This window comes from Bubalus kerabau, chromosome 3 (assembly GCF_029407905.1).
Source record: "Bubalus kerabau isolate K-KA32 ecotype Philippines breed swamp buffalo chromosome 3, PCC_UOA_SB_1v2, whole genome shotgun sequence".
Lineage (NCBI taxonomy): Eukaryota > Metazoa > Chordata > Mammalia > Artiodactyla > Bovidae > Bubalus > Bubalus kerabau.
The window spans coordinates 77,544,441-77,572,432 of NC_073626.1; the positions used below are offsets into that span (position 1 = coordinate 77,544,441).

The following is a 27,992-nucleotide window of genomic DNA, read 5'->3' on the forward strand; positions in this document are numbered from 1 at the left end:
ATGTGGGAATTCAGTTGTCATGTAATTTAAGCTGTATTTGTACAATGATAATCACTCTCCAATAGATATATATAAGAAGTGTTCTTTTCTGTTGTGTTTTAATTTATCAATTGTGTACATTATCTATCTATGGCAAATCCCACAATAAATTATAATAATCCAGTTGAAGCAGTATTCATTGTGTGATTCAGTTCAGTTCAGTTCAGTTGCTCAGTCGTGTTTGACTCTTTGCGACCCCGTGAACCACAGCACGCCAGGCCTCCCTGTCCATCACCAACTCCCTGAGTGCACCCAAACCCATGTCCATCGAGTCAGTGATGCCATCCAACCATCTCATCCTCTGTCATCCCCTTCTCCTCCTGCCCTCAATCTTTCCCAGCATCAGGGTCTTTTCAATAGGTCAGCTCTTCGCATCAGGTGGCCAAAGGATTGGAGTTTCAGCTTTAGCATCATTCCTTCCAAAGAACACCCAGGGCTGATCTCCTTCCGAATGGACTGGTTGGATCTCCTTGCAGTCCAAGGGACTCTCAAGAGTCTTCTCCAACACCACAGTTCAAAAGCATCCATTCTTCAGTGCTCAGCTTTCTTTATAGTTCAACTCTCACATCCATACATGACCACTGGAAAAACCATAGCCTTGACTAGATGGACCTTTGTTGGCAAAGTAATGTCTCTGTTTTTTAATATGCTGTCTAGGTTGGTCATAACTTTCCTTCCAAGGAGTAAGCGTCTTTTAATTTCATGGCTGCAGTCACCATCTGCAGTGATTTTGGAGCCCCAAAAAATAAAGTCCGACACTGTTTCCACTGTTTCCCCATCTATTTCCCATGAAATGATGGGACCAGATGCCATGATCTTCGTTTTTCTGAATGTTGAGCTTTAAGCCAACTTTTTCACTTTCCTCTTTCACTTTCATCAAGAGGCTTTTTAGTTCCTCTTCACTTTCTGCCATAAGGGTGGTGTCATCTGCATATCTGAGGTTATTGATATTTCTCCCGGCAATTTTGATTCCAGCTTGTGCTTCCTCCAGCCACACTACTTTATTTAGTATTTTAAAATTAGGTATTATTCGCTTCATTATTAAAGGTACATGCTTAGAGACAAAGAAAAAATAATAATGAGTATTTTGGCCTAGTTTATCCACAGTAGCCTGATTCAATCAACCAGTCAGATGAATCCTTTAAAAAATCACTTTTTGATGTGATACATAACCAATTATACATTTTATTTTATTATTGCATGATCAAACACAGCTAGTCAATCATATAGCCAATAAACATCCATTCTGCCATGTATTGTGCAAAATCTAGGTACTTAAAGATAAATAAAAGTCTGATAGGGACAGATGGTCACACTAACCACTGGTGTGACAAACGCTTACCCTATATGGTCTTCTGGACGTTGTCTAAGCTCTTCTATCTCTTAGCATAGGTACCAATCTGTCTTCTTCTAGTAGCACAGTATATAGTACCTAAAAGAGACAGACACATATTAAGAGCTCAGTAAACAATTTAAAATATTTAACTTCATTTTCATCTTATTTTGTGCTGCGTGGAGTGCTACATCTTCCAAATGTTTATTGCATGTAATCAGTGTTGTGCTGATAAATACCTCTCTAGGGGGAAGACAGCCTGATTGGTAGTGTTTGCTGATCTCAGTGGGAGAAATCCTCCCACCATGGCTAATTTCAGTAGGTAATAACTGACTTGTAAAAATTTCGAGAATTTAACAGTCGACTAGGAGGAAACGATAGGAGCTGCATTTAAAAAAATTTTTTTAAATATATGGTTGGGGAGATATTATAGTACAGCTTCTGTAGATGATTAGAAATGTAATAACTTTTGTACAACTTAACATTACTATGAAGTATATGTACAGTTTGTAAATCTATCCTGTTGCTACAGAAATGGGTATAATAGAAATACTCAGATACATAATAGATTTATATATTGAACAATGTAGTAATATTGTATACCTATGGCACCCCACTCCAGTACTCTTGCCTGGAAAATCCCATGGATGGTGGAGCCTGGTGGGCTACAGTCCATAGGGTCGCAAAGAGTCGGACACGACTGAGCAACTTCATTTTCACTTTTCACTTTCATGCATTGGAGAAGGAAATGCCAACCCACTCCAGTGTTCTTGCCTGGAGAATCCCAGGGACGGGGGAGCCTGGTGGGCTGCCGTGTATGGAGTCACACAGAGTCGGACACGACTGAAGCGACTTAGCAGCAGCAGCAGCAGCAAGCACATATAAGGGCTTCCCTGGTGGCTCAGTGGTAAAGATTCTACCTGTAATGCAGGAGACCTAGGTTCTATCCCTTGGTTGGAAAGAGCCCCTGGAGAAGGGCATGGCAACCTACTCCAGTATTCTTGCCTGGAGAATTCCATGGACAGAGGAGCCTGGCGGGCTACTGTCCATAGGGTCACACAGAGTTGGACTCAACTGAAGTGACTAAACAGCAGCATCAGTAAGTATATATAAAGAATTTCAATATTCCTGATGGAACAGTTATCCGACTCTATATTTGCCAGAGGAAGTATATATAAAAATGATAGGTTGTGCTTTCTTTGGGGCTAGGGGAAATTTCTTTTATTATTATTATTTCCAATAGAATAAAGAAAGTTGACATTCTGATAAGAGCTTTTTCATGGAATGTAATAAAAATCACCATCTTTTCATTATAATATGTTAACACATGGCAGTTATTTTACACAAAGAGAGGGAAAGATATTGTTGAAGATTTTATCAATTATATTTACTTTTTGAAAAGAATGAAGTAACATCTATTTTTTTCTTTTAAATAACAGATTGCCTTTATTGAGGAAACAGATGTAGTTAAGGAATTCTTTGTACCTGAACATGAATAAGAAAATATGTTTAAAGTTCATTGCAGCATTCATTGTAATGAGTTAATGGAAGCAACCCAAATGTTTCTCAACAAAAGGATTTATAAAATGAAACAGTATCCAGAGGTTAAATAAATGGATTAAATCTATATGTGTGAACACAGCAAGAACTAAAAAACAATATTGGATGAAAATTAGACCATGTACCATAAATGTCATATAGGTAAAAGTTTTAAATCTATAAAACAATGCTTTCTATTGCTTGTGAATCCACTTGTATGTAACAGAAGGAGACAAACAAAATGTGGCCTGGCTATACTCCAATTCAAGAGTTGTTTTCTCAGAGAAAGGTGAGAAATGAGCATGGTAAGTGAAAAACGGGGAACTTTAACTTTGTGATAATAATTTTTTTGTTAAACAAAATAAATTAAGTAACAAATTTTATTATTAAAAGGAAAATAAATGTAATTAAAGCAATTATAAAATGTCAGAATTTGTTAACTTAGGAAGCTGGCTTATGGGAGCTTTTTTTTATCTATTGTTATTTTGAAATGTTTTTCATTAACAAAACTACAAGTGAAACAAGAAAATAGATTGGTTCTATCTGCAAAAAATGTAGATATGTCCTTCATGTTATAAATTGTTAGAATAAGTAATGCATGTAATAATTTGGAAAGTTAATGAGTATTTCCAAACAGCAGTCCATTTTTACTTTTATTTTGATCAATTGAAAGTTTCAAGGGAGTGGACTAAAGAAACCAAAGGGAAAGAAAGCAACAAATAGAAAATATTAAATTAAAATATATACTGTATTTCTCTGAATGATAAACAATCTATGGTCTGATGTAGCAATTTTTTATGCACCAATAAGGGGATAAGGTGGATGGGAACATTTTCAGTTTTGGTTGTTCAGTTCCGTTGCTCAGTCGTGTGCTATTCGTTGTGACCTCATGGACTGCAGCACACCAGGCTTCCCTGTCCATCACCAACTCCCGGAGCTTGCTCAAACTTATGTCCATTAAGTCAGTGATGCCATCCAACCATCTTATCTTCTTTCTTCCCCTTCTCCTCCTGCCTTCAATCTTTCCCAGCATCAGGGTCTTTACAAACGAGTCAGTTCTTCACATCAGGTGGCCAAAGGATTGGAGTTTCAGCTTCAGCATCAGTTCTTCCAATGAATAATCAGGACTGATTTCCTTTAGATGGACTGGTTGGATCTCCTCGCAGTCCAAGAGACTCTCAAGAGTTTTCTCCAACACCACAGTTCAAAGGCATCAATTCTTTGGCACTCTGCTTTCCTTATAGTCCAACTCTCACATCCATACATGACCACTGGAAAAACCATAGCTTTGACTAGACGGACCTTTGTTGGCAAAGTAATGTCTCTGCTTTTTAATATGTTGTCTAGGTTGGTCATAGCTTTTCTTCTAAGGAGTAGATGTCTTTTAATTACATGGCTGCAGTCACCATCTGCAGTGATTTTGGAGCCCAAGAAAATTAAACCAGATTGCAAAGATATTTAAATATAGAGCAAAACCAAACAAAGTACATCTTCAAATTGACAACACTCAATAAGCAGGTGTTCTAGAAATTCATCATAAATTAACCCAGCAAAGAATGCACAGGAGTTTTACTGGGAAAACTCGTTATAAGTTTTTTATGAACGAAGACTTAAATAAATGAAGAGCAGCACCATTTTTGTGGTTGGTATGACTTAATATTGTAAATGTTCCATTTCTCCCTCTATTAATCTATAAGTTTAATGCAATTCCAATCAAAATCCAAGGGAACTTTTTAAGGAACTTGAAAAATGTATTCTAAAATTTATATGAAAACATAAAAGTCTAAGTGAAATTTGGAAAAGAAGGAGAAATGAAGACCATCAGTAAAAATAGATTCAGTAAGAAATAGATTCATGAATATATTTACAAATATCAGAACACCCTTCTTAAGGGGCTTACACAGAGGAAGATTCGACTTGTGCATCGAGTCCAGAGGCAGCAAGGGTTGATACTGAAACTGAACAATGCTATTAATGACCCTAAGTCACTCTACATTTTCCTGACCTGCTGTTCGTAATGTGTAGACATTTCTCCCTACCCTTATCACCTCAGAGTATTGTGCCTCCAGGCCTCATATCTACATTCTAGAAAAGAAAAAGGGGAAAACAGATTAATGGTTTTCTCTTTTAAATGGTAGTCCTTTTATCTTGGGAAAGTAAATTCCTAAGGGAATTTTGCCTCCATCTTATTATTTGTAACTATACCTTGTGGCTAATCCTTGCTGCAAGAGAGGCTGAGAAAACAAATAATTTTTGCTGGGAATATTGCTATCCCGAACAAAGTTGGAATTCTATTTATAAAAAAGAAAGGGAGAATGGATATTGAATACATAGAGTCTGTATTAAGGAGGACATACTCTTCTAATGATAAACAACCAAAAAAATCATCAGTGTATTTCTGGCACAAGTCAGACAAATTGACCAAGTAATGGATCAGGATAAGAGAGGATAGGATTAGATGGAATGGAATGGAACAGAATGTACAGAACAGAATACTCCAAATAGACCCAGGTATATATGGGAACTTATTTGATAGAGGTAACTCCACAAGTCAGTCTGAAAGGGATGGATTATTTAAAAGATGCTATTTGGTCCATTGGATAGAGAAAAATAAAGTTGAAACTTTGTTACTCACGTATAAAGATGACTTTCAAATGGATAAGAGACCTACATATACAAAGTTAAGTCATAATAGATATGACTACATGAATATTAAGTTCTATTCAGTGAAGGACACAATGGATAATATTCACACCTGATGACCATTTGGAAGAACATATATACTATGTTAAAAATTGACCAGGGATTAATATTTAACAGTGCTGTCAAATAGAACTTTCTGTGATGATGAAAATATCCTGTATCTATACTCTCTGATATGGTAGCCACCACCCACCTCGAGTTATTGAACACTCAAAATGGGGCTAGTATAACTGAGAACTCAGTTTAAAATTTTAATTAATTTTAATTTAGTCATACATGGCTCGTGTCTACCTTATTGGAGAGTGCAGAACTAGAGTGTTCAAAGAATTCTAGAAAATTAATAAGAAAAATACAAGACAATCCAAAAGGAACATATAAATAGATCAGGAAGCCTAAACAGCTAGCAAGTATATGAAAAGATCCAAAATCACAATTAGAGAAATGCAAATTAAACAGAGGCATGCTTATCACTCATTATATTGGGCTCTGCTGATTTCTGCTATTACTTTGACACAACGGATTTGTGTTTCAGTTCAATATTTCCCTAAAGAACATAATGCTTTATGAGACCTGTATTGCAGAAAATATCTGAATATTGAATTAAGTCTGTAAGAACAGAGAGAAGAAAGGGCCAAGAAGAAGAGAGCTGCTGGCACTTCACAGGTATTCCAGGAGGCTGCTCTGGGTGCAGGTGTAGATACTTTCAGACAAGCTTCTCAGTCGAATGTGTCCATTAATCCTCTGCACCTGTAATGATTTACCTAATCTTGTGGCCAGGCCTGGGATTTGATTCCTACCGCATTAGGAAGCTTTTAAGATTCTCTCCTCTTTCTTTCCCTTTTCCTCCTTTAGAACTTTGTAGGAATGGGTTTGTGGAAATTTCTTTTGCTTTTTATGGAAGCTGATCTTGTAAATCTTTCATAAACTAAAGAATATTCAGAGCTGCAAAAGAAAATAATTGGACACTCGTATTTTACTGCACCTTTCCTAAGGCACTATCATGATCTCTTTGTAAACTTACTGTCTAGTATTTTTTAAATTGTGTAAATATTGATAAGTTAATGACCTCAGAAATCAGAAGTGACACTTCAATTTTAAAACTGGATCTTTAAAATAATGGAAATTAATGTTTTTGTGGATTTCTAAACATTCTTTCACTACTTTCCTCTTATTCAAAATAGGCATGCCCCTTGAATACTGGCAATCATGTGCTAGTAGAAATTTTAGGTATACAAATTTATTTCATTCATCACCACCATTATTACCAGTTATCAGTCTGAAAGTGAAAGTGTTAGTCGCTCAGTTGTGTCTGACTCTTTGCTACCGTATGCACTGTAGCCCATCAGCTTCCTCTGGAATTTTCCAGGTAAGAATACTGGCATGGGTAGCCATTCCCTTCCCCAGGGGATCTTCCTGACCCAGGGATTGAACCAGGTCTCTTGCATTGGAGGCAGATTCTTTACTGTCTGAGCCACCAGGGAAGCCCCAGTTATCAGTCTACTTCTAAATAAAAATCAAACTGGAATTCAGCATATATCTGGCTATTGAAAATTTTAAGTATTTCTTTTTCAGACAAGAGAGCCTGAGCAATTAATCAAATTCAGAATTAAAAAACAAAACAAAACAGTTTCTTTACTGAAATAATTCTTTTGCTTCTCCCAAGCCAGGAAAAGAAAAAAATGTTGGAGCAAATTCAGTACATGACTGAGATTTGAGAGATTTTAGGAGAATTTTTTACCTGCTTCAGCCTTGCTAACTAGTTGACGTCAATTACTACAGCTTGTCGGGAGGAAGATCTTTGTGGGTTTTGTATTTGTTCTTTGTCTTGTTTTTTTGTTGTTGTTGCTGATTTATTCATGTCATTTAAGCACATATGTATGATATATATATATATGGAGAAGGAAATGGCAACCTACTCCAGTATTCTTGCCTGGAAAATCCCATGGTGGGAGGAGCCTGGGTGGGCTATGGTCCATGGGGTTGCAAAGAGTCGACAGGACTGAGCGGCTTCACTTTCACTTTATAGGACATGTATAAGTATACATATATGTATGTATATGTCTCCTACTACATGCCATAAGTTGTTTTAGGCCCTGGGAATACAATACCCTTGAGCCCTTATTGCATTTATAATCCAGAGAAGGGAAACAAACAATTAAGGAATTTAAATAAGATGTCATTAAATGCTCCTCTAAAATAAAGAACACTGTGAGAGCTCATAGCAGAGGCAACCAGAGTAGGCTAGACTAGCAATTGAAGTCAGGCTTACTGAATAAAGGGATAGTTAAGCAGAGCCCTGGAAGATGAACCAGACCCTATCCTGTGGAAAAAAGAATGTGAAAGGAATGCATTCCAGGCACAGGGAGCTATAGCAGGGACCAGCAGATGAAGCTGGATGGAGTAAGTTACAAACAGAAGCATGGGATGATTAGATGAACATTTCACAAACAACATTCTGCCTGCAGGGTAAGCGTGGAGAGCGATTAAATCTGTCAGGAATCCAAATAAAAGCACAAAGATAGAGAAAAAGGATTTATGGAAAAGGTAAATCTCCAAGATGGCTGATTGATTAGCTGGGGGGGGTTGGGTGGGGAGAGAGCAGTTGACCCCAAGGCTTACTTGAATTTTAGCCACAGTGGTGAGCAATTAATCACTCAGTTACCTCCACCCAGATGCAGGGGAGGTTGGGAAATGAGGGTTGGCTATGTGCCCATACGTAGAATGAAGTGGGCTGAGGAGCACATTGCATCATCTGTGCTTTAGTGTCAGTCAAAATTGATTCAACTCCAACTTGGTTGGAGCTCAACCAAGCTGAGCTCCAGATCCGTAGGTGCAATTGAATACTAATGCATTTGTTTTCACCATTTTTCTGGGTGGAAGAGCATTCAAAGGTTGAACAATCACTTGGAGATTCCATGTTTTCTGTTCTACCTGACAATGTCTAGTTCAGCTTCCCAAATAATTCTTCCCCTACTTTTGTTACCGAAAGCAGGGTCCAGCTGCTTGCTGCTCAAAAGCCATTAAAGAGGCCAGATTGGTAGAAAGGAAAGTTTGCTTTATTTTGGATGCCAGCAACCAGTGGGAGTAGGGGTAGGAAGTAGGGATGCCTGGGGTGCCTGTCCAGAGGCTGACCCCCCTCCTGACAATCAGTGGGCAAGAGGTTTTAGAGCCTTTGTAGGCAGAGTAGGACTACCTGCAGAAACTGCAATCAAATCTGACAGTCATCTTGAAGTTGGTCATTGGTGGTCTGATCAGCATCATCTTGTTATAAGTACAGTTAGTCTTCAGTTCCAGAGTCAGTTTATTTCCATTTCTTGAGGCCAGTTCTCAGAATTGTGGCAACTTACATCATGGTTACCATCTGGTCATCATGTAATTAACTTCTCCACCTGGTGGGGGTTTTAGTATCTATAAGGCAGCTCATAGAATGTGGCTCAGAAAATTATCTATAGCCCTTGAGAAGGAACCAAAAGTCCTTGACTATTGTTAATGACTATATTATTATCATTTCATCTCCTTTGACTGTTTTCCTTTGTTTCTGCATGTTCTCACTTCTCTGATTAAACTTCTTCTTTGGCTAAGTTTTTCCCATAGACTAAGGCGGGCAGAGAACTTTGGGGGTGGGGAGGGGCAAATACCACAGGGTCCTGCTCCATTTCACTTTCGTTTTCTGAGAAAATAGATTTTTAACTTCTACGCTTAGATACTTCTATGTTTTCTCTTTCAGCAAAATATCATCTCAACCATGATGACCATATTAGTTATCTATTACTATTTTAAAAATTGCTCCAAAATTTAGGGGCTTAAATAATCACCTATTATTATCTCTTATAGTTTGGGGGTGTGGAGATTGGTCATGAATTCAAACAGGGCACAGTGGGAAGCATGGTGACTGTGTCTGGGACTTCAGCTGGAAGAGTCCAGGCCTTGGGAGTGGAGCCATATAAAAGCTTGCTCATTCATGCATCTGGAAGTTGATGGTGGCTTTCAGCTGAGGCCTTCCAGTCCTCTTTACTTGAGCCTCCACATCTGGTTTGACTTCCCACACAGCATAGAAGCCGGGTTCCAAGGCAAGTGTCCTGAGAGTGCCAGGCAGAAGCTGGATCTTTTTTTTTTTAATTTGGCTTGTTCTGCATGTTCAAACATGCAGAAACAACTAAGACTTTAATTTGAGTCTTAGTTGCGGCATGCAGAATCTTTCTTGCTGTGTGTGGGATCTTCCTTGCAGCATGCAGGATCTTCAGTTGCAGCATGAGAGATCTAGTTCCCTGACCAGGGATCAAACCCGAGCCTCCCTGCATGGAAATGTGGAACCTTAACCACCAGACCATGAAGGTAGTTCCTGAAGCTGCATCATTCTCGCGGCTCAGCTTCAGAAGCCACATATCACCACCACCATCATTCCCCACTGATCAGGGCTGGCACAAGCCCTGTCTAGACTCAAAGAAGAGTGCCTACATGCCCTCTCTTGTGGGGAGGGGTGTTAGCCACAGCTCACAAAGAACATGTGAGATGGGACCAATATATTGGTGCAGCCATTTTTGGAAAATATGCTACAATGATCAATTCATTTTAATTTGAAAGAGAAGCACAAATCTCAGGACAGCTTTGGTGCTCACCATTAATCCTTTTTAAACTAGTGTGTCTGGGTCTCTCTTCTAAAATAGGTAAATGAAATGAGTGACTACATCTTCAGTCCTCTCTAAGTTGTCAGTGAAAAGATCTCTTCTTACTCAAAGTTACTCTTTGAAGATAATTACCAGAAATTGTACTAGGGATAAGCCAGAAACATAAAAGTAACTCTGCTATGGCTAATTGGACTCTGAATGGCAAAGTGACAGAATTGAATTCAGCTATTTTAAACAGATAAAGATTCATTATTTCATGAATCTGAAAAGTCCAGTGGCTCAGATGGACTCAGTCATAGCTGGATTCAGAGACTCAGAGGATCTTCTCAGTCCTGTCTCTTTCCATTTCTCAGTTCTTGATTCCTCTCCCCTGCTTTACTCCCAAGGAGGTCCTTTCCTTGTGACACAGATGGGTTGCCAGCATCTCCAGACTCAAACTGACTTGAGTGCTTGTATGATCTCAGGAGATAAGCTTCCTCTACACCTCCTCTTTGTTATTGTTGTTTAGTCACTAAGTCATGTCTGAACTGTAACCCACCAGGCTCCTCTGTCCATGGGATTTCCCAGGCAAGAGTACTGGAGTGGGTTACCATTTCCTTCTCCAGGGGATCTTCCCCACCCAGGGATTGAACTCCCATCTCCTGCATTGGCAAGTGGATTCTTTACCACTGAGCCACCAGGGAAGCCCAACCGTCCTCTTAGCATCCTTAATAATGCCTGGAAAAGGATTCTGGACCTGTTTGGTCAGATGGGGGAAGTCACTGTTCTGGTATGTATTAGGATTCTCCAGATAAATAGAATCAGTAATATACATAGAGACATAAAAGGTGATTTATATAGGAACTGGCTCATGTGTTATGGAGGCCGAGAAGTCCCATCATCTGCCATCTACAAACCAGGAAAACTAGGTGTTTTAATTAACTCAGGTGTTTAACTAAACCAGGTGTTATAATTACCTCTGAGTCCAAAGATCTGAGGATTGGGGTGATGATGTAAATCCCCATATGAGTCCAATAGCCTGAAAACCAGAAGCACCGAAGTCCATGGGCAGGAGAAGATGGGTGTCTCAGCTCAGGGTGAGCTAATTTGCCCTTCCTCTGCCCCTTTGATCTACTCCATTCCTAACTGATCGGAAGCTGCCCACCTGCACTGGTGAGGATGGTCTTCTTCACTTAGTCTCCCAATTTAAATGCTAATCTCTTCTGAAGATGCTCACAGACTTACCTAGAAATAGTGTTTCACCAGCGATCTGGGCATCTCTTAGCCCAGTCAGGTTGGCATACAAATTTAACAGTCGCAAGGTGGAAGGGAACTCTGGCCAGCCAGAGTCACCCTCTGGCAGGGACCCTCAGTCATAAGATCCAGGATCTGAGGATTGGCCTCCCCAACAGGTGTCTCAGGAGTAGCTCCTGAGTGAAACAGTTCCTGGTATCAGTAGCTCCCGATACCAGATGACAGGTGTAAGGAGGTGAGCTCCAAATTTAACAGCTGTAACCAAAGCTAGCATAAGTTATAATTCCTCATCAAATTTTGGTCTAGACTCTTGGTAGAGCTGAAGGAAAGCCAACTTATCAAAGTTAGGAGAACCCAATGAGCAACCTCCCGCACACTTATGCTATTGAGTGGGGTGACTAAACCATTCCCACTTTGTAAGTTTAGAATGTCAGATTTTTCTCATAACCATATGTTCATTACTATTTTATCTTTGAAATAGCATAGTTGGACTTCGATCTTAACCTACACTGAGGTTTATAGGTCTCCTGTGGAAAGCTAAGTTTAAAATCTACTTGGCATTAAATCATAAAGGAGAAATGACCTGCCTTACCCTGTTGGAACATGAGTTATGAATTCATGCTTAGGTGTTTTATGACTACATATCATAACTTTTATTAGTGCTTCCATTAATATTGCCAGTCATGAGCCATAAAATCAACTCTGAGTGTATCCACAGGCTTTTATGAAACTCTTTCTGAATCACTAGTTTTTCTGTAAATCATGTAAAACATCTTTGTAAAAGAGTGAAAACCCAGATGGTTTTGGTTTAGCATTCACATTTTCTGAGAGTCAAATCAGAGCTGCTCACAGCTGAGGGGGCACTTAGAAGTCATCAGGTCCTATTCATTTCTTCCAAGGGGAGCACAGGCAATTGATACTGTTAGTAGAATGAATGAATCTCCGTGACACCATGCTGCTGGTAAACATATTACCTCACAACATCCTAGGTTTCTTTTGTTGTTTGCTTGCTTTTAAGAAGAGTTCTATCTGTCAGAAATTTGCCCTGATTGTTTTTCTTTTGGGGCTTCCCAGGTGGCGCTAGGGACGAAGAACCCACATGTCAATGCAAGAGATGTAAGAAACACAGCTTTGATCCCTGGGTCAGGAAGGTCCCCTGGAGGAGGGCACAGCAACCCACTCCAGTATTCTTGCCTGGATAATCAATTAGCCTCCACATGGCAGACGCTACACTTCTCACTTCCAGATGACCTGGCTTCCTGGGGTTCCACTTCCTCAAGCATCTTGTCCTCTGTTCTGTCCAACTCTCTGCGTGTGTCATAGTTGCCTTAACCAATTGTATCTTGACTACTTGACTTTGACCATGTGCCTATTTTCACTGGGGATAGTTGTTCATTGTATTATAAATTTGTCAGGCCCTTTGTTTTCTGGTCCCCATTTATGCATCTTATTCACAATGATATCTCAGGAGACAAGTCAGTTATTTGCTGGATTCCAGATACCTTATTTCAAGGCCTTCACTGGACCAAAACAAAGAATAAAAAATAACCAAGATGAGCTTTGTCTGGCATTTTCTCTATGTGGAACATTAATATCAGTCTATGGTTTGCAGCATCCTCTTTCTTCCTACTTTAAGGGAGACTCTTCTCTGACTTTGATCATTGGGTCGTTTTTTCTTTCTCCCTGAACCGTCAAAGACTATTACAAGGTTTCATTGATCTCATCCACAGGTCCTGGTAGGATCCTTGGATGTAATTGTAGCAGGATAATATTCTGAGATGTTACCTAAGATTTTCTTTCCTGAATTTCTTTTATTTTTTGACTTCATTCATTTAGTCAATGCGTTCATTGCCTCCAGGACAGGTTGTTACAGCAGAAAAGCAAAGAAAAAGCTTTTTAAATCTCTGAAGCTTGTGCTTTTAGACATTCAAAAAAAACCCTCAGCCCAGAGAGAACTCAGGTCATAAAAATTAGATGGGGAAAGTTGTGTTATCTGCAGTCAGAGTCTGCTTTTCTTGCTGTCACACCCCCTGCTTCTTTTCATCTCTACCTGTGGTCTATTGAGCTACATGAATTTGTTCAGATTAGAAAGAGAAAGGAGAAACCCTCTGTATGTTTGGAAATCTAAGACCAGAAGAAAACATGGGCGCCCCTGAGAAAGATGCAAGACGTGAGGGTTTTCTCCTACCCAGAAGGAGCAGAATGGGTGGAAGTATCTGAATGATGTATCCAGGCAACCAAAGATAGCCTCACAAAGCCCTCCTCTTTCCAGTGCAGCTTGGGACACGGCACAATGATTTCCCTTGAGCCTGAGCATAGCACAGAAGTTGAAAGTCATGCTAAAATAGAGGCTTAAACAGAAATTAGTGAGTACAAGTAGATACTGTGTTACTTCACCCAGATTCCCTTCCTAGTGTCAGTTCATCAAATCTCCAGCGGCATCTTCAGAACCTATGCCACCCACTCCCACTCCAGGAAGTGACCTCTGTCCGGTACTAACTGATGCAAGAATAAAATGGCCCCGCCATCTCACCTCAGTTTGAGACAACCCTGAAGAGCCAGCCTAATTCTAGAATTCTCAGAAGGATTGTCTGAGAATCAGTCAGCTGAATGCAACCACTTTGCTGGAAATCTTCCTGCTCTGCCCATTCCTCCCTCCCTCACTTCCTTCCCAGTTTATCTCCTATGAACTCTCCCAGTAAAATTTCTAACTCAGTTCTCCATTTCATTCTGTTTCCAGGAAACCCAATCTAAGACATCCACATAACTGAGCTTGTAATTTGACAACTCCTAATTCTGCATCAAACATAATTTTTCCAGGTTTGGAGATACATTATTTTAAAGATTCCTGGTGCGTATACTTTTTTAACTCTGCTCATTTCTGGCTTCAGTTCTCTTGAAGCAATTTTACTTCTACTCTCTCCTGTCTGATAATGATCATGAAAGTGAAGCAAAATAGGAATGGAGTGTTTTAACCTTTACTGTATAGCTTGTTACTATCATTGTCCAAATATTAGACCAGTGTCTCCTTGGCCATCAATTTTTCTTTTTAAGATCTATTCTCTTGGCAGTTCTCACATATGCAATCCCATATTAACTAGGGTCACCATGCTGTGCATTGCATCCTCGTGTCATATATTTTTTAGCTGGAAGTTTGTACCTTTTGGCCATCTTCTTTTCAGTAAAGTAAAACAACTCCTTGCTCCGTAAGTCATCTCCTTCTAAGGTTTTAGCTTTTATTTTTCAATCATATAAACTTCACTAATTTTATATCTTAAGATGGATGATGACTTCAGGTCCCCAACCAGTTTATAGAGATCTCCTCTGCAAGTCCCACCTAACAGTTCTAGGAGATCACCTCAGATTGTAGGGGTAGTTGGAACCTTCTGTTTTATTTGCAGATTTGAAAGCCTCAGCTGAAACTGACATAAAAAAGTCTCATTTAATGCCCTAATAGGCGATAACTTAGATCAGATCAGATCAGTCACTCAGTCGTGTCTGACTCTTTGCAACCCCATGCATCGCAGCACGCCAGGCCTCCCTGTCCATCACCAACTCCCGGAGTTCACTCAGACTCACGTCCATCGAGTCAGTGATGCCATCCAGCCATCTCATCCTCTGTCGTCTCCTTCTCCTCCTGCCCCCAATCCCTCCCAGCATCAGAGTCTTTTCCAATGAGTCAACTCTTCGCATGAGGAGGCCAAAGTACTGGAGTTTCAGCTTTAGCAGCATTCCTTCCAAAGAAATCCCAGGGCTGATCTCCTTCAGAATGGACTGGTTGGATCTCCGTGCAGTCCAAGGGACTCTCAAGAGTCTTCTCCAACACCACAGTTCAAAAGCATCAATTCTTTGGCGCTCAGCCTCCTTCACAGTCCAACTCTCACATCCATACATGACCACTGGAAAAACCATAGCCTTGACTAGACGAACCTTTGTTGGCAAAGTAATATCTCTGCTTTTCAATATGCTATCTAGGTTGGTCATAACTTTCTTTCCAAGGAGTAAGCGTCTTTTAATTTCATGGCTGCAGTCACCATCTGCAGTGATTTTGGAGCCCAGAAAAATAAAGTCTGACACTGTTTCCACTGTTTCCCCATCTATTTCCCATGAAGTGATGGGACCAGATGCCATGATCTTCGTTTTCTGAATGTTGAGCTTTAAGCCAACTTTTTCACTCTCCACTTTCACTTCCATCAAGAGGCTTTTGAGTTCCTCTTCACTTTCTGCCATAAGGGTGGTGTCATCTGCATATCTGAGGTTATTGATATTTCTCCCGGCAATCTTGATTCCAGCTTGTGTTTCTTCCAGTTCAGAGTTTCTCATGATGTACTCTGCATATAAGTTAAATAAACAGGGTGACAATATACAGCCTTGACGTACTCCTTTTCCTATTTGCAACCAGTCTGTTTTTCCATGTCCAGTTCTAACTGTTGCTTCATGACCTGCATACAAATTTCTCAAGAGGCAGATCAGGTGGTCTGGTATTCCCATCTCTTTCAGAATTGTCCACAGTTTATTGTGATCCACACAGTCAAAGGCTTTGGCATAGTCAATAAAGCAGAAATAGATATTTTTCTGGAACTCTCTTGCTTTTTCTATGATCCAGCGGATATTGGCAATTTGATCTCTGGTTCCTCTGCGTTTTCTAAAACCAGCTTGAACATCAGGAAGTTCACGGTTCACATATTGCTGAAGCCTGGCTTGGAGAATTTTGAGCATTACTTTACTAACGTGTGAGATGAGTACAATTGTGTGGTAGTTTGAGCATTCTTTGGCATTGCCTTTCTTTGGGACTGGAATGAAAACTGACCTTTTCCAGTCCTGTGGCCACTGCTGAGTTTTCCAAATGTGCTGGCATATTGAGTGCAGCACTTTCACAGCATCATCTTTCAGGATTTGGAATAGTTCAACTGGAATTCCATCACCTCCACTAGCTTTGTTAGTAGTGATGCTTTCTAAGGCCCACTTGACTTCACATTCCAGGATGTCTGGCTCTAGGTCAGTGATCACACCATTGTGATTATCTGGGTCATAAAGATCTTTTTTGTATAGTTCTTCTGTGTATTCTTGCCATCTCTTCTTAATATCTTCTGCTTCTGTTAGGTCCAAACCAATTCTGTCCTTTATCAAGCTCATCTTTGCATGAAATGTTCCTTTGGTATCTCTGATTTTCTTGAAGAGATCCCTAGTCTTTCCCATTCTGTTGTTTTCCTCTATTTCTTTGCATTGATCGCTGAAGAAGGCTTTCTTATCTCTTCTTGCTATTCTTTGGAACTCTGCATTCAGATGTTTATATCTTTCCTTTTCTCCTTTGCTTTTCGCTTCTCTTCTTTTCACAGCTATTTGTAAGCCCTCCCCAGACAGCCATTTTGCTTTTTTGCATCTTTTCCATGGGAATGGTCTTGATCCCTGTCTCCTGTACAATGTCACGAACCTCATTCCATAGTTCATCAGGCACTCTATTTATCAGATCTAGGCCCTTAAATCTATTTCTCACTTCCACTGTGTAATCATAAGGGATTTGATTTAGGTCATACCTGAATGGTCTAGTGGTTTTCCCTACTTTCTTCAATTTAAGTCTGAATTTGGCAATAAGGAGTTCATGATCTGAGCCACAGTCAGCTCCTGGTCTTGTTTTTGGTGACTGTATAGAGCATCTCCATCTTTGGCTGCAAAGAATATAATCAATCTGATTTCAGTGTTGACCATCTGGTGATGTCCATGTATAGAGTCTTCTCTTGTGTTGTTGGAAGAGGGTGTTTGTTATGACAAGTGCATTTTCTTGGCAAAACTCTATTAGTCTTTGCCCTGCTTCATTCCATACTCCAAGGCCAAATTTGCCTGTTATTCCAGGTGTTTCTTGACTTCCTACTCTTGCATTCCAGTCCCCTATAATGAAAAGGACATCTTTTTTGGGTGTTAGTTCTAAAAGGTCTTGTAGGTCTTCATAGAACCGTTCAACTTCAGCTTCTTCAGCGTTACTGGTTGGGGCATACCTGTCGTCAAGTCAGTGTTTAAATTCAACCAATGTATCCAATACAAAGGAAAACCATAAAACCTTTAAAAATATTCAGGATGATTTATGGGTAAAATCATGACATGAAAAATGTCACTGTCAAATAAAAGAATAAGTTATTGAAGAGTATTTATAGGCAAGGAGGTTTTGTGTTTTTATTTTTAAAAGGATATGTGTTTGGTATATATATATATATATAAATACACATATGTTCATATATGCATGGAAAACATTAGTGTATTAACAGCAATCATATCTGGGGAATGGAATTGTGTGATTTGAGAAGTGCACAGAAGAATTTATTCTCATTTAATATTCTTAAGTATTTGAATTTTTATAAATACAAATCATTATTTTAATAAATTTAAAAAAGAGCACTTCAGTGAGAACATGTAGTGTAACTATTCTGTTCTAATCTGTTTAAAGTGGGCTTCTCAAGGTCACTAGCCTGGGAGACAAATCTGGGTTTCACTGTCAGTTCTGCTATAAACCAATTTAGATATAGAAATAGGCTATCCAAGAGGTAGCATTATTTCATTGCTTTAAATTTTTTCCAAATTTTTATATGCATAACTGAGTCCTTTATTGTACCCCTGAAATGAAAACAACCTTGTAAATCAACTATACTTTGATAAAGAAATATTTTTAAGTGTCCAAATAATTTTAAAATATTTGTAAGTTATTAAAGAACATATATGTAACATATGTAAGTTATGTGGCATGATATTATGCCTCTCCATGAATTTGTTATCCAGCACAAAATCTTCAAATTTGACATTAACCCACATTCTCCTCCCTTGCTATCCTGCCCATGTAACCATCTGCCTGAGTTTTGCATTTATCAGCCTCTCACTTTTGAAAACACATAGTTTTACACATGCCTTAGGAATACATTTTGTCTTGTTTGTTTTTGAGTGGTGGTCGCATTATAGTATGAATCTCCTGGGAATTGCTTTTCACTCAAAATTATGTTTCTAAGGCTCATCCTTATGGGTAGCTGTAGTTCACTGATTTTCACTGCTGGGTATTACTTCACTGAGTAAATAGACTATCAAAATTTATTTCCTGTCATTGGATTTGGGGGATATTTCCAATTGTTTCTGCTGCTACAAAAAGTGCTGCTACAAACATTCCAAAATATGTGCAAATTTCTCGAGGATGTATACGTAGGAGTGGAATTTTGGAATCTAGGTAGATTTACAAGGAATTGCCAAATTAGTTTTAAAAGTGACTTATAAATTTACACATACTGTACATCATAATATACACTGAAAATTCATGTTTTTCCACATTCTCATCCTTGGCTTTGACAGGTGTTTAATCTAGTAGCAATGTTAGTTGCTCAGTAGTGCCCAACTCTGTGCAACCCTATGGACTGTAGCCCACCAGGCTCCTCTGTCCATGGAATTCTCCAGGAAAAAGTACTGGAGTGGGTTGCCATTTCCTTCTCCAGGGGATCTTCTTGAGTGAGGGATCGAACCAGGGTCTCCTGCATTGCAGGCAGATTCTTTACCATCTGGGCCACATATCAACAGTATTTCAAATGGGGTCTTAATTTCTATTTTATTTACTAAAGAAATTGCTCACTTTTTTGTATGTGATTTGGCTACCTGCATTTCTCTTTTGTAAAGCACCTGTTCATAGTTGTCTACTTACAATGCCCTTACGTTGTAAGCACTTCATAAATGTTTGTTGACTAAATGGATGAATTCTCATACAGCAAAATAAGACTTAGGAGATGTACTTGTTAATTTAAGAATGATGTTTAACCACAAAGAACTATGGGCCCTACTCCCTTCAGTTCAGCTTAGTTCAGTCGCTCGGTCGTGTCCGACTCTTTGCGACCCCATGAACTGCAGCATGCCAGGCCTCCCTGTCCATCACCAACTCCCGGAGTTCACTCAGACTCACGTCAATCGAGTCAGTGATGCCATCCAGCCATCTCATCCTCTGTCGTCCCCTTCTCCTCCTGCCCCCAATCCCTCCCAGAATCAGAGTCTTTTCCAATGACATTGTATTTTACTTTCATTGTATAGTCAATGTTATATGACTGCTTGATAACTGAGGTTATTCTTTTGCATGATGGATTTTTTATTTTAAAAGTCTTTATATAATTATGTTAAAGATGGTTTTTGCATATTATCTTTGGGAAAGTTCTATTATTTACTTTTAATAGCAACAGAGGAGTTCTAAATTTTGTTCTAGTAGCTAAACAATGCAAATTGTGCTTCTGTTCTCAGAATTAAACATTTTTTCAGAACAACATGAATATTGGATCTAATTCCAACAAACAAATTAGCAGGATTTTTTCTAACAGAAAATGAATACTTTAAGTAAATAGTTTTGTGGATGTGATTTTATTCTATGTTCAAGAAAAAGTGTAAATAGCTCTACCTGTCACTGTTGTGTACTAATTCTTGTGAACAGATATGTCATTAGAAGAAAGCAATATTGACAAAATTCTATCAATTACCTTTATTTTTATGATTTTTTTCCTAAATATTCCCAAATTAGAAACAGGCAATTATTACATAATTCTGTCTGATAGGTGTTCCACCGAAGCATGATGAAAAAACTACCTTTCTCTAGGGAAACCAATTAAGTAAGGAAGGCATTTGACAGCAAAAATTAAAAAAAGTTGGGATTTCCTTGGTGGTCCAGTGGCTAGGACTCTGTGCTCCCAATGCAGGGGACCCGGGTTCGATACCTGGTCAGGGAGCTAGATTCCACATGCCACAACTAAATATCCTGCATTTGGCAGCTGGGACCTGGCACAGGCCAAAAAAAAAAAAAAGTCAAATAGGAGTTTTACTTCTATATGTCTTCTCCAGTATGTCTCCTAAGGATGTTATGGGAATGTTCTGCTCAGGTCTCCCTCTAGAGAAAACACTTACCACTTAGCTGGATCAACAGAAATAATCAACAAACCATCTATAACAGAAATAAGAAAGAGTTTTATTTGAACCACACCGAGGATATAGCCCAGGAGACAGCCTCTTAGATAAGTCTAAAGAACTACTCTGGAGAAACATGTTTTTTCAGTACAGTTGTATATCTTGTCAAAACAAAGAACATCAAAGGAGTCAGTGGTATGTTTCTTAAATGTTAAAAAAAACAAAAACCAAAAGCCGATCAGCACAAACACAGCAAGTCAGTGTGGCCTTGACATCTATAAAGGGAGTTTTATCACTGAACGAAAACCAGCATGGGCGTCCCAGGAAAGGAGGCATTTAATCTTTGTCTTCAACATGGGCATTCTTCTCTGCTGGTCAGTCACCTTTTTCTTTAATAATTAAAGCAGATGTACAACGTATGTTTGATAGGCTGCAAACAGAATGTTAGCATAAAATTCAAGTTGTGTGTAACTCAAGATGACTTCCCCATACCTCACTATGTAAGAATCTCATCAGCTGTAAAAAGTGCAATTAGCCAACAAGCTCTGTCTGTGGGTGCCTTCAGACTCTGCTCCGGCCTACAAACCAAGGCCACTCGCCCAGGGTAGACCTCGGTCTCTGGCTCGGCATGGAGAAGGTGCTGGCCATCTCTGCCGTTAGTGGGGATCCTCACGGGCAAGCTCTGCTCTTGAGCTCCCCACTATGCTCTTAGCCAAGACCGTCAGTCCCGCTGTCATAGCCTGAGGCTCTCTCCCTAGTGCTGTTTCCTCCCCAGTTCATCTCTAGATTTTGTTCTGGCTACCACTCAATCAGCCTTTTGCCCTCCTAACTCTGTCTTGGTGTCAGCTTCCCCCAATACCCACTGACGCATCTTTAAGTAAAATGCTGGATGGTGGCATTTGTTTTTGGTGACATGCATATATAGTATATAGATGACTGAAGTCCGCTACAGGGAAAAATTATTAGTAACTATTTTAATTGACTTTGGATTGATAGAGTAGTGATTAGGCTTTTGAAAGCAAGCAGATGTTTCCATCATATAAGACCATGGATTTGAGAAATGTATCCATAGCTTGAAAATGCTTTACGTTAAAAAAAAAAACACAAACTTTTTTACAAGTGGTAATATTCAATGTAGAAAACCCCATGGCATCATTACTTGATAATATTGATATTAGTGGCTATCATTTATTGAGTACTGACTCTATGGCAGGAAATGTGCTAAGCATTTTACATACATTATCCCATTTAGTTCTAAAGGCTGATGTCTAAACAATATTAACTCATGAATTAGTTAATTGCTCTTAAGAGTTTCAGCTTTAGCCAGAAAGTACATTAGTACTAGATCTGGAAATTGCTATCCTGGCTATATAATGAATGTGTTCATTCAAATGTTAATGTACAATGGTGGATCTTGGGAACAGAAATGTTACAATGCTTATTAGCTTAGTCCAGTACAGTGTATACCATAAGAGTAATTATGAACTTTGTAACTACTTTATTTATTTACAGAAAGTACTATTTTCTCTAGGTGAAGAGAATCACATTTCTAACACGTGACTTGGAAAATTATGATAAATCTGTGTTTGATTTATACCATTTCCATTCATGTATTTCTTTTGAAATCTGAGTCAATGGATATGAAATACATTTTTCTTATGTAGTGTACGGTCAGGCCACTCAGAATGGCTATTCTCTTGCTCTCTGTACATTCCCTGCTTGACCAGTGCCTGGTGAACATGATTTCCCCTCCCACTCTGCCACCTATCGATCGTTCTAGAATGACTCCACCTGCTAGTTTATTAAAGGGATACATCTGCCCTCGGGATGGTTGTGAGGGTTGTTAATCTGAGGAGATTTTAGGGACATGCCCTAGCTGGTGATTTCCCTAGTAACTGATGAGCCAACCTGACGTCAGTTCTGCCTGTAAATGATAGCTTCCTTATCCCCCACACCCACTAGTGAAGACGCCATGTCCTGTCTGCCATCTACAGTGGGATGTTGTCCCAGGACCTTTTGCTTCAGAGGTGGGTGTGAGATCCCCTATCCAATAAATCATTGATGGCTCGGTTGCCATCTCTGGGCTCTTTCTTTGGTCTTGAGGCTGGGCAACTACAAGGCTTGCAGGCCTTCACAGTGCAGCCCAATAGGGAGTGTATCAAGAACAGGAAAGGTTGCCTGAGAGTGGAGTCAACACTACCAGCCCCCAAGGTATGGGTCCCTGACTATTTGGAATGAGGTTGGATTTAGTCAAATGTTTTTCCTATCATTGATTTTTCTTCTTTAGCCTGTTTATATGGCGGATTATGTTGATTTTTGTTTTTTTAATGTTGAACTATCCTTCCTATGTGGAATAAATGCCACTTGGTAATGGTATATGCTTTTTTTTTTAACATATTGTTGGATTTGCTTTGCTAATATTTTATCGAGGATTTTGCATCTAAATTCTTTTTTGTTTCTTCATTGCTACACATGGGCTTCCTCCAGCTGCAGCAAGCAGGGGCTACACTCTAGTTGGAGTACACAGGCTTCTCATTACGGTGTCTTCTTTTATTGTTAAGCACAGGATCTGAGGTGCTTGGGCTTCAGTAGTTGTGACACATGGGCTTAGTTGCCCTGCCTGTGCATACAAGATCTTCCTGGACCAGTGAAACCTGTTTCCCCTGTATTGGCAGGTGGACTTTCAACCACTGGACTACCAGGGAAGTTCCACATCTAAGTTCTTGAGAGAAATTGGTGTGTAGATTGCTTTTTGTACTGTTTTTGTCTGGTTTTGGTATCGGAATAATACTGGCTTTATAAAATGATTTGGAAAGTGCCCCCTTTCCTTCTATTTTCTGGAAGAGTATATAAAACATAAATTTGTTTATGTAAAACAAACATTAATTTCTTTAAACTTCTGATAGAATTTTCCTGTGGAACAATCTGGGCCTGGAGATTCTTTTTTTGGCTTTTAGGCTACAAATTTCATGTTTAAAGAATCATGTAGATTAATTCATGCTGGTTGAGTTTTGATATTTTGTAGTTTTTCTCTGGCTGTTTTTAAAGGAAAGAGGAAAACATTAAACAAGAGAGTCACGTATAATATGCAGATTTTACTAGTAATTTGAGACATTTGCAGAGTGTGAAGTATCTTCTACTCAGGATTTAACTATTATGGATTTGTTAGTCATGAATCTAAACCATTGCTAAGTATAACATTGAGGGCCTTGTTTTTCTTTCTTTCATCCCAAATTTCTGATTTTATTGGTTCTCTTTCCAGATTATTGAAAGTAAATGATTCAATTTTTATGCAACTCAAACCCCAAGGTCCTTTCATACATGGAGTCTGGAAAATAAAAATATCTTCTGCTATTGAAATAATACTCCAGATTGTTGTTGTTTTGTCACGAAGTCATGTCTGACTCTTTGCAACCTCATGGACTGTAGCCCCTCTGGTTACATGGACTGTAGGCTCCTCTGTCCATGGGGCTTCCCAGGCGAGAATACTAGAGTGGGTTGCCATTTCCTTCTCCAGGGGATTTTCCTGACCCAGGGATCAAACTCGTGTCTCCTGCATTGGTAGGTGGATTCTTTACCATTGAGCCACCAGGGCAGCCCCAGTAGTCTAGATATATGTTTGTATTTTTACAGTTGTATTGGTCTCATCAGATCAGATCAGTCGCTCAGTCATGTCCAACTCTTTGCGACCCCATGAATCGCAGCACGCCAGGCCTCCCTGTCCATCACCAACTCCCAGAGTTCGCTCAGACTCACGTCCATCGAGTCAGTGATGCCATCCAGCCATCTCATCCTGTTGTCCCCTTCTCCTCCTGCCCCCAATCCCTCCAGCATCAGAGTCTTTTCCAATGAATCAACTCTTCGCATGAGGTGGCCAAAGTACTGGAGTTTCAGGTTTAGCATCATTCCTTCTAAAGAAATCCCAGGGCTGATCTCCTTCAGAATGGACTGGTTGGATCTCCTTGCAGTCCAAGGGACTCTCAAGAGTCTTCTCCAACACCACAGTTCAAAAGCATCAATTCTTCAGCCCTTTTCTTCACAGTCCAACTCTCACATCCATACATGACCACTGGAAAAACCATAGCCTTGACTATACGAACCTTTGTTGGCAAAGTAATGTCTCTGCTTTTGAATATGCTATCTAGGTTGGTCATAACTTTCCTTCCAAGGAGTAAGCGCCTTTTAATTTCATGGCTGCAGTCACCATCTGTAGTGATTTTGGAGCCCAACAAAATAAAGTCTGACACTGTTTCCACTGTTTCCCCATCTATTTCCCATGAAGTGGTGGGACCAGATGCCATGATCTTCGTTTTCTGAATGTTGAGCTTTAAGCCAACTTTTTCACTCTCCACTTTCACTTTCATCAAGAGGCTTTTGAGTTCCTCTTCACTTTCTGCCATAAGGGTGGTGTCATCTGCATTTCTGAGGTTATTGCTATTTCTCCCGGCAATCTTGATTCCAGCTTGTGTTTCTTCCAGTCCAGCGTTTCTCATGATGTACTCTGCATAGAAGTTAAATAAGCAGGGTGACAGCAAAATAAACATGCCTTCCAATGATGATGAACATTTAAGAAAATGCCTATATTCATTTTATAAACCTAGTATTCAAGAATGTTTCCTTTTTTATATCTCTGAATCGTTTGGGAGTCCTTCTTCTGTGTGGTCTAGATTTTATAGTGTGCATTGGCTAGTGTAACGCTGGCAGCGGTAACTCTATAAATTGCAATTACAATGCAATTAGCTTCATTACAAGACTCTTGGTAAAAGTTAATCAGAGAAAAATGTAAATTTTATTTCCTTTATTGAAAAGAAAATCTTGGATTGTTTAATATGATACTTAATAGGGAAAAGGCCAGTTGTTTGAGTACATTGAGGAGTGGGAAAATCAGTCTTTTACTTTGTTCAATTAAAGATACTTGATCAAAGAATTGCAGTGTTCCCCCTTCTGAGACAAATAGGAGAATCTTCAGTTTGAACGTGTTGTTTCCACTTAAGAATCATTTTCTAAAATTTTGAGTGTACTTATCATAGTGTTAAACAGAACACTATTGTAACTTTGTTTTGAATTCAACTGCTGCTATCTGCTGATTGGAAATTAAAAGTACATTTAGGGTGCTTTTAAAGGCACCCTTTATTAACTTGAAGAAACATAGGTCTGAGGCAAGAATATTTTCAGCTTTTATAATAACTCACAATAATCCATGATTTGGGACTTATATTCTGTTTTCATTATAGAAATTTAAAAGTATACACTTTAGTGTGGTTTATGAAAATATCCAATTATCCATGAGCCTCCAAACGTTCTACTAAAAAAGGAACCAAATCAACTGAGTGGCAATTCAATGATACTGGGAAAGAGAAATATAATTCCATGACCTAGGAAAGCCTGCTGCTAAGTCACTTCAGTCGTGTCCGACTCTGTGTGACCCCATAGACGGCAGCCCACCAGGCTTCGCCGTCCCTGGGATTCTCCAGGCAAGAACAGTGGAGTGGGTTGCCATTTGCTTCTCCAATGCATGAAAGTGAAAAGTAAAAGTGAAGTCACTCAGTCGTGTCCGACCCGCAGCGACCCCATGGACTGCAGCCTACCAGGCTCCTCCGTCCATGGGATTTTCCAGGCAAGAGTGCTGGAGTGGGGTGCCATTGCCTTCTCCAAGGAAAGTCTGAGGAGGGTGCTTTTCTTGTCTTTTTAGGCCTAGTGCCTTTAATTAAGCCTGCTCTACAGCAGACACTCAAAAAATACATGTTCATTAAACAGCAAATCATATTCACCTGGCTTCCCTGGTGGCTCAGACAGTAAAAAATCTGCCGACATATGTGGGAGACACAGGTTTGATCCCTGGATTGGGAAAATCTCCTGGCGAAGGAAATGGTAACCCACTCGAGTATTCTTGCCTGGAGGATTCCATGGACAGAGGAGCCTGGCAAGCTACAACCCATGGGGTCACAAAGAGTCCAACACGATTAACACTTTCACTTTCATATTCAAATAGCTTCTTATTTTTTCCCAAAAGGCCTAGGTGCCTCACATACAGATGAATTATATAATATGAAAGAATACCAATGACTTTAATCAAACAGAAGGAAATGGAACAAGCAAAGAAACAAATTCAAAATAAATAAAAAAACAAGTTTGGAGGTGGTAAAACAGCCTTTGATAAACATATGGATTTGGTTTCACATGGACAGACTAAAAATACAGTGACTCATAAACATGCAATTAAGTATTATAGAGTTTTTTAATTGACCTTTTTGCATTAGGCATCTTACCCTCAGGTGAGTCAAGTATTAGCTAGGCTACTATTAGTAATTCTTAGATAATTACTGAGATTTTTGCTTTACACTATGAAAACTACATACCATCCATAGGACTTGGACAACTATGGTCTACCACTGAACATAGCTCCCTTCAAAAGTAATTTTTTCTAGATAATTGCCCAAGAAACATACTGGAGAGGAAGCTGTCCTGAACTGAAAGTTGCAGATTCCAAATGTCAGTTGCCAATTCTTATTCTCTTTCTGGGAGATCCCCTTCTTTCTGCTCCCCATCCCTCACCTGTTGCCTGCAAGGTCCTTAAAGTTGACTGCTGCCCAACCTGCTCGTTTAGGGCTGGCCCTGCTATGGCTAGACGTGGGATCAGCCTCTACTTGGAGTGTGGCCAACCTCATTCCAAGTGCCATACTCCTAGGTTCACCGTCACTTGGCTGCTGGGGAAGAGCACTTCTCTTCATTCCAGTAGTCAGAAAGAACACAGAGCCTGGTACCGTGGGGCAGACTGGCCACAGTGATGGCACTGCCAACGCAGTGAGAGCTGGCTTGCCTCAGGCTAACTCTGCATCTCATGTTTGTTTGAGGCAAACCCAGGAATGCCAAGATAACCAGGGGTGTGTTGAAGCCATCATTCTTGACTGGGTCAAACTACATCTTGGAGAAAAGTATGAACAGCAGGGATTTGAGAAAGATCTATAAACATAACTTACCCAATTCAGTTCAGTTCAGTCGCTCAGTTGTGTCCGACTCTTTGCGACCCCATGTATTGCAGCACGCCAGGCCTCCCTGTCAATCACCAACTCCCAGACTTTATTCAAACTCATGTCCATCAATCGGTGATGCCATCCAGCCATCTCATCCTCTGTCGTCCCCTTCTCCTCCTGCCCCCCATCCCTCCCAGCATCAGGGTCTTTTCCAATGAGTCAACTCTTCGCATGAGGTGGCCAAAGTACTGGAGTTTCAGCTTCAGCATCATTCCCTCCAAAGAACACCCAGGACTGATCTCCTCTAGAATGGACTGGTTGGATCTCCTTGCAGTCCAAGGGACTCTCAAGAGTCTTCTCCAACACCACAGTTCAAAAGCATCAATTCTTCAGCGCTTAGCTTTCTTCACAATTACACTTTCACAATTGTTTGATTGTATTTCCAAACACACAAAATTAAAAAAAAAATGCACTATGTTGGATTTTGAATTTAAATTGGATCCAAAATGTAAGCATATTGGTTTAGTCTTTGGCTGGTTTAAAACGTTCCTCTGGGGGATAAAACAAACAAAACTAGACACAAACTGTTCTATAGGATTACCCTTGTATACTTTCAATCTTATGTGATTTACC

The 27,992-nt window shown here is 39.6% G+C and overlaps 1 protein-coding gene, 2 long non-coding RNA genes and 1 other non-coding gene across 7 annotated transcripts in view; 3 read left to right on the forward strand and 1 right to left on the reverse strand.

The window, feature by feature from the left end:
* RAPGEF4 (Rap guanine nucleotide exchange factor 4) overlaps nucleotides 1–7,697 on the reverse strand; it is a 396,657-nt gene extending 388,960 nt beyond the window's left edge. The window contains exons 1-2 of the mRNA XM_055572210.1: nucleotides 7,353–7,697; nucleotides 1,382–1,471 (exon numbers count right to left, since the gene is read on the reverse strand). The gene's annotated coding sequence lies outside the window, so the exon portion shown is untranslated. The remainder of the gene's footprint in view (nucleotides 1–1,381; nucleotides 1,472–7,352) is intronic.
* LOC129646290 (uncharacterized) overlaps nucleotides 5,902–27,992 on the forward strand; it is a 40,154-nt gene continuing 18,063 nt past the window's right edge. For 3 of the 4 annotated variants that reach the window (XR_008711830.1, XR_008711831.1, XR_008711829.1), the window contains exon 1: nucleotides 22,282–22,412. This is a non-coding gene — a long non-coding RNA (uncharacterized LOC129646290). Of the gene's footprint in view, nucleotides 6,981–22,281; nucleotides 22,413–27,992 lie in introns of those variants that run through there. The other variant, XR_008711832.1, reaches the window with a different exon arrangement.
* Nucleotides 11,277–13,006, forward strand: LOC129646292 (uncharacterized). Its single transcript, XR_008711835.1, has 2 exons — nucleotides 11,277–11,394; nucleotides 12,550–13,006. It is a non-coding gene; the product is annotated as an uncharacterized LOC129646292 (long non-coding RNA).
* On the forward strand, nucleotides 20,138–20,210 carry TRNAG-CCC (transfer RNA glycine (anticodon CCC)). The gene has a single exon. It is a non-coding gene; the product is annotated as a tRNA-Gly (tRNA).